The sequence below is a fragment of the Gekko japonicus genome, unplaced genomic scaffold, assembly GCF_001447785.1.
Source record: "Gekko japonicus isolate JY-2015 unplaced genomic scaffold, Gekko_japonicus_V1.1 scaffold598, whole genome shotgun sequence".
NCBI classification, from domain to species: Eukaryota; Metazoa; Chordata; class Lepidosauria; order Squamata; family Gekkonidae; genus Gekko; species Gekko japonicus.
In genome coordinates, this window is record NW_015170910.1 from 125439 (window position 1) to 131403 (window position 5965).

At 42.0% G+C, this 5965-nt stretch overlaps 1 protein-coding gene across 1 annotated transcript in view; it reads right to left on the reverse strand.

The window, feature by feature from the left end:
* GNA12 (guanine nucleotide binding protein (G protein) alpha 12) overlaps window positions 1-5965 on the reverse strand; it is a 70603-nt gene that overhangs the window by 14911 nt on the left and 49727 nt on the right. The window lies entirely within an intron of this gene.

Genomic DNA, 5965 nt, shown 5'->3' on the forward strand with positions numbered 1-5965 from the left:
GGACTGGGAGACGGGTGGGCGTGGGGCAACGAGCGGGAGGGAGACCCAGGGGCTCGGGAGGGCGCCGCATGCTTTCGCAACTTGGCTACTGCATAAATTAGTTTGTTCTGCAGCCATCCTTCCTGAACTAAGACAAAAAGCTGTGAGCTGGAGGCTTAAAAACTGTGAACATAAGAACATAAGAGACACCAATGTTGGATCAGGCCAAAGGCCCATCCCGTCCAACACTCTGTGTCACACAGTGGCCAGAAATACCAGTGCCATCAGGAGGTCCACCAGTGGGGCCAAACATTAGAAGCCCTCCCACTGTTGACCCCCCTCCCAAGCACCAAGAAGACAGAGCATCACTTGCCCCAGAGTCCCTATCTACACCTTGTGGCTAATAGCCACTGATGGACCTCTGCTCCATATGCTTATCTAATTCCCTTTTGAAACCATCCATGCTTGTAGCCACATGCTTGTAGCCACACTAACTCAGGTTAGAGGGAACATGGGTGGTAAGGTGATATTTGGATATATTATTTCCACAGAAATAATATATCCAAATATACTGCTTTATCATAATTAAGCTGGCATTTAATGCTGGAAACCCCCCCCCCCCTTTAATGAAAGGGATTTTACATGGTTTAACATTTTAAAAAGTCTATGGGCTTAGCAGGGTACAACCTTGGTTAGGATGACATGTAAGCTACACACACACATTCCTAGCAGGCTGTTCCAGAGGACCGATGCAACAACCACAACTGAGCTGCAGCTCACCTCATACACTTAAGGGGAGTTCCCAGTTGGACGTCAGTACTTCAGAAGTACTATGAAAGGGCCCACCTATCCCTCAAGGTTTACACCCAGACAAGCAGTTTAGAGCTTTGACAGATTCCACTATTAGCTCCAACAGGTCTTCTCGTCTTTACTGCCAGAGTTGACACACTGTCTATTCCACAATCTTTACTTAGCCTCCTGTATGTCTTAGGCGATTCAATATTTGTCAAAGTTCTCCGGCTAAATCCCTGGCTCGCTATGTATAAGCTGTTTCATCAGAAGCCAAGGTCTGCCCTCTGGACTGAATTTTAGCTGCACACATCAGAGCTTTTTCTTGCACGATGGAAAAAGAGCAGGCTGTAATGCTAACTTAGCTAATGTAACCGCGGGAGTTCGATCAGCAGCTTCCTCCGTCATTTCTCACAGTGCATGCCAGCAATTCCTGATGGGAATGGAGAAGATGTTCACGAGTCCAACACACATTACAACCTTACTAAGTCTTAAATGTTATACTGAACACACATCAGTTTATCCAAACTTTGGGGATAGTACCAAGGAGAGTTAAACTATCTTGTCAGAAGCAAACAAGCAGGTTTCAGAACACACACACACACACAAAAGCAGTTCTTGGTATCAAAGAGGGGCTGCAAAACAAAATTCTGGAAACAGCCAACCAAATATTTAATGCTACTGAAGCCAAAGGGAGACATGGAGGATGAGAAGAAGTTTTAGAAATGTATTAGCTTTTCAGATTTTGAAATAAAATATTCTTATGATTGCAAACATTTCTCAGATCACAGAAATATTATGTTTTCACTGAGGGGGGGGGGAATGTTGACTTCCCAGAAGCAAAGACACACCAAAATTGCACTGGCTGGAGGGGAAGTATAAAAGAAAGCTCCCTCTTCTTCTTGGATGCACCTCTTAACTGCGACATCAACCCACAACCAACTGGGGGGCAGGGGGCAATGGATCAACAGGAGTGGCAGCTATGCTTTGCCCATTATTCCCATCTTTCCTTAAAAGACCAGCACTTGTTCATCAATGATCCTCTGTTTGGAAGCTATGTTCGGCTGCATTCAGAGTTTGGGCCTGGAATAGTGGGGAATGTATCAGATCACCTACTCACTCTGTGGATACTATATAGCCTATTCCCACCCACCCCCCAGCCTTGGCTTAGAGAACGTGGACAGTGTGAAGTCTCTGTGTTACCCATCGTTAGACCCCACCACCACCTACCCACACTAGTTTGGTAAGGCTAGATTGTTTCACCTGATGGCTAACACCCTAGACTGCCATGCCCGGCTACCTAAACGGGCTCCTTAGTTACCTGCATGGCTGGTGGAGGTCACTACTGGTGTATAATCACCAATTAGCCAAGTCAAGTTTCAGCAGAGACCAGGAAACTGTTGCCTGGAAGTATAGATGCGCAAGCTCAGTTTCTGGAAGGAAAGTATTCCATAGGGCTCTGCTCACAACAAACTGATGAACTGAAAGTTCTGCAGTAAAGAACCCCAGGATCTCTGTGATATTCAGAACACATTAGCTGCCTCTTTCGAGCATTCCTATGCTTTCGACTCTAGGGTTGCGGTGCTCATCTCAGTTTCCAAGCCGAAGAGCCAGCGCTGTCCGAAGATGTTTCCGTGGTCATGTGGCCGGCATGACTAAATACCAAGGCGCACGGAACGCTGTTCCCTTCCCACCAAAGTGGTACCTATTTATTCACTTGCAATTTCTTGCTTTCGAACTGCTAGGTTGGCAGGAGCTGGAACTAGAGACGGGAGCTCACTCTGTCATGCGGCAACCCGGGTCTCGAACTGCTGAACGACCGACCTTCCACAGCCTGCAGTTCAGCAGCTTAACCACCTGAGCCACCGCAGCTCCTATGCTTTAAGGAACAACAAAACATTCAAGAGCCTGCAGTATACTGTACATATAGTTTCAGGTAATCTACAAACACTGATGTGCACCGTTCATTTAAAGTTTCTTTGTTTCTGAAGCTACACAGGATAGATTTAAATCAAGGTTTCTATTTTAGCACATGTAAGCCAAGTTAGAAAAGTGGCCCAATTCATTTTGATGTTATAGGTCATTTCTGCATGCTGAAATGTGTTATCTTCCGGGCACCTCAGGCCATACAAGAATGGACTTCAAACTGCTGATACTGCCCAAGACCAGTAAGCCCTCCCCATCTTAAGCTGCCACAGACTCAAGTACATAGTGAAGTACTATGCCAGACAAATATTGTGCAATTACCTCCTGTAGAAAGCTGGAATTGGCATGTTTAGGATTCTGCAACAAATGTTTGCTCTGTCCCATCTGTTTTATTTTAAAACTTTTAGAAAGGGACTTCTCTCCATAGCAGAACAAGCTATATCTTTATTTCATCAAAGACAGATCCACATTCATGTAATTTTCAGTTCCATCAGAGCCAACCATGTAGAGTGAGATCAAAAGATGAAGTTAGTAAATAAACAGTACTGGTTCTATCACTGTTAATAATTCAGACAACTTTGACATTTAGATTCACAGCCAAACCGCATAGCTGATGTGAGTTCCATATTTCCACAAAGAAAAAGTATGACAAAAGTATACCTAAAAAGATGTGAGTGACTGGAAAAACACAAAAACAAAAGGATTTCCCCCCCTCCTGTATGGTGTTTTTACAATCGTTACAATGGAAAAATCCAGGAAAGCTGGAGAGCAGTGAAAAAACCTCATATGATTCTTTGAAGTGAGAAAACTGTCTTTACAAAGCAGTTTGCTCATTCTAAATGCACATCTAGGGTAACACTGAAAAAACCCTCTTATACTGTAGCATGCTAATGTAGCATTTTTTCCAAATTTTTCTGAAAATTTCCATTTGCCCCCCCCCCCCCAAAAAAACCAGGTTTTTTTCCGAGCTTCAACATTTCCAGAAATTTTACAACTCTAGTCTCTGGTGACCTAGCAAATTTAATATTCATAATTTTTAAAATTTCAGTATTTTCGTCCAATATTTGCTAGGGTTTTTTTACAAGACCACCACATATGGTAAAAGGTACCATCTATCTTTTTAAATTTCCAACACAATCCTTATAGCTTTTATCCATCTGCTCAATGTCTTTTGGGGTGATGTACCAGTGAAAAAATATTTTATACCAGTCCTCTCTAAGTGCTTGACTCACTGTGAATTTATGTCTTTTGTCCACAGCTTTTCCCATCGCTGAAATGAAATCCCCTTGCCAAAGTTTTGTGACCATTTTACCATACATGTTTTGAATTGTTCTGTTTCTGTATCGTATTGCAAAACGAGTTTATAAAAGTATCTTAAAAGGAATCTTTTATTAAATATAATATTTTCAAATTGAGTCAACTTTCTGAATATATCTCCTTGATGTTTATCTTCTTTAAGCCCCGATGAAAGCGGAAGATATGTAAACCATTGTCTCTTTCCCCCATCTTCATTAATTACTTGCCAAGATTTGATTTTCTCATGTTGAAAAAAGGAAGGTCCTTAATTTCCATAAAACTGCCCTCCAGCTTTGGTAGTTATATTTTCTGTTTTTCCCTATTCCTTTTTTCTGTATCCCTTATAATAATATAGATAGAGAAATATTTTTGATTCTTTGTTGTTTAAATATGAATAATTTTGGCAATATGCTATAATGTTTTTAATGGTAACATTTTTAAAGAGATCAGTGTTTTCAATGCTATGAAGTTCACTGCATATATTCCAACTTTCCCCAAAATTTCTGTCCCCCTTCCCCCTTCCAAAAAACCATCAACAACAACAAAAACAGGCTTTCGAAGGGCTTCAGAATTTCTGGAAATTTTACATCTAAGTGTACTGACAATCAGCTGTCCAGTTCCTATTCTGAAGAGGATGGCACCCTGGACTGATGGATATTCCTTCCATTTTTTATTTAGAGACCAGACAAAAAAGCCACATACACACAAACAAACCAAAACATCCCACTTCCACTAGGATGTGTGTGCGCATGTCAGACTCCTCCTTCCAATTCTCTTTCTGATTTGGAAACAAGAGAAGGAGCTTGGGACTAGCTATGTGCCTTACAGCACTGTTTCCCAACCTGTGGATCAGAACCCAAAAGTGGGCCATGATACTTCTGGAAGCGGGTTGCGGGCCGGCCCTCCCTAATGGCCGCTCCTTCCCTTTGCTTCATTCTTTCTTTCCTCCTCCTCCTTGTAAATATCACACATTCTTGCCTTCCACCTCCCTTCCTGATTTGGGGGTGGTAGGAATCAGTCCAGCAACTAGTGACTTTATGGTAGTAGCTGGAAGGAGGGGAAAATGGAATGCCACCTGCTTGGAGGCAGCTGCACCCTTTGTGTGGTATTTGTGGATTTCTCAACAATATCTGGTTGTCCACTGTAGAAATGCAGTGTTGGGTGATACGGTCATAGTTTGCCTTGGGTGCCAAAAAACCTTGGGCTGACCCTGGATGGGCCACCATAGTGAGTAAATTTGTACTTGTGGATCACCATACCAAGGAGGTGGGGAAGAGCAGCCTTACAGCACTGCTTACAGCACCTTTCCTGACTCCTCCCATTTTGACTCTTTTCCTCTCCCATATTAAAGAGCTTGAGGTGGGGGAAGAGGAGGGGAAAACTCCAGCGCAAAAAGTCATTCATGGCAGAGGTGGCCATGTGGTAAACAGACAAGAAACCCCTTTGAGATTCCCAGCCATCCAACACAGGGCTTCTCAGAAGACATCCCAAAGCCTTTGCAGGATTCTTCAAGACTGAAATGGAAGAATGGGTAGAGATGTGAAGGCCTGGAAAAAAAACGGAAAAATGAATGTTTTATTTTAACATGATGAATAAAATATTTTAGGACAGGGTGTTCAAATATTTTCCAAATAATTTCTAAAAAATATGTATGGTATCAGATAGATCTAATTTCTGTGCACTGAGGACAAGCAAGTCTTAGGTTACAAACTGAACTCTCCAATGCAAGAACAAGATGCATTTCTTCCTTTGGGAGGCGCGATTGTCAGAAGAAAATAAAAAGGTTTCAGTTTTGTTTTTGCATGTGGGTGGGTATTCTGTTTGTAATAATTGTTTGGATACACTATATTTTTAATATGCTAGTTGTGATAATTTCATGCCAAGTAAAAATGTCCATAGTAATATTTTATGTTCCTAAAGTAACAGAATGACTTTCAATCTAGAAAACAAAAGAAATGCTAATGTAGCATTTTTT